Raw genomic sequence first — 1,238 nt, forward strand, 5'->3', positions numbered from 1 at the left:
GCTGGCAGGTTTCCCCGCCACACTCCGATCAGCTCACCCAGGAGGGGTCGCTTCTTGGCGGCCTGACAGTGACTCATGGGGGTGGCGTCTATGCGCATGTGCACGCTGGCACTCTCTGCCCATGGTCCGGGGACTTTCCCCTAAGCGCAAGGATAAGAAACACGTCCTCCATGCGTAGCCTGGGAAACAGGCCTTCAGAGTGAGAGGACAGGTTCCAAGCCTGTGTGACCCTGCAGGCAGCCCATGGCTGCTTGCTCGTTTTCTAGTTCGACAAGACAGGGCTTGTGCGGTCACAGGTGGCGAGGGCATTCAACGGCCTCCACAGGGTGGTGAAAGCAGCCTGCGTGGTCGTGTAGGCAGCTTGAGTGCCCCCCTGCCTTATTGGGGTGCCTGCGGCCAGGAGGGGCTGAGACCTGAAAGAGTACATTTTCTAGGAGGCTTAGCAGCGGCTGCAACAGTGTGCATGCACCGAGTCCAAGCGCTCGAATCCAGGCCTACACTAGATTTCACAGTTGCGTAGTGACATCTAGCGGTGCAAAGTTTTATTACAAGCTAGTGATTATCAGCTGCTCATTTCGGCTTTCTAATTAATATATTACATGCTAGTGATTCTCGGCTGCTCCTTTTGGTTTTCTAGTCACACACAAGTAACTATTATTCTCTAATATCCCTAATGGCCTCAAAGTAAGGAGATATTCTTATGCTATTTCCACAGATTATGAAAATTCCTCAAAAAGACAACTCCATAGAGGTAAAACTCTATAATAGGTAAAATGGTTAGCAAAAAACCTTCTCAAGTAGTGTGTACACACGGCTTTAATTACATGCCTGCTATCCCAGAGCTTAAAAGACTAAGCCGAATTGATTTCTAACTTACTAATGACATGGGAAATTCAGAATTCGATACAAAATAATAAAGCTAAAACTTCATTTCTAAATTCTTTTTTTTTTTTCTCAATTTATTAGACCTCATTTGGCTTCTAACTAGTCTTAAAGTTATATATTCACTAGTCATTAATTTTTAATATTTTGAACTCTGATTTAATCGCATCATCTACTACTAAAGACTAGATTTAAGCTATAAATGATAACACGTGTCCACATTGTATTTTCATTGTAGCAAGTAAGCTTAGTTTTCCTTTACTGAGAGCCCCTCTATTTAGTCAGTGACTTACTGCTTAAAGATAGGGTTTCTCTGTGTAGCCCTGGTTGTCCTCGAACTCGTGATATTCTGCCAG

General features: G+C 44.5%; 1 pseudogene; it reads left to right on the top strand.

Moving 5' to 3' along the window:
• Positions 1-520, top strand: part of LOC116079265 — a 14,113-nt pseudogene extending 13,593 nt beyond the window's left edge.
• Positions 521-1,238: the final 718 nt, after the last annotated feature.

This window comes from Mastomys coucha, chromosome X, assembly GCF_008632895.1.
Source record: "Mastomys coucha isolate ucsf_1 chromosome X, UCSF_Mcou_1, whole genome shotgun sequence".
Taxonomy (NCBI): Eukaryota; Metazoa; Chordata; class Mammalia; order Rodentia; family Muridae; genus Mastomys; species Mastomys coucha.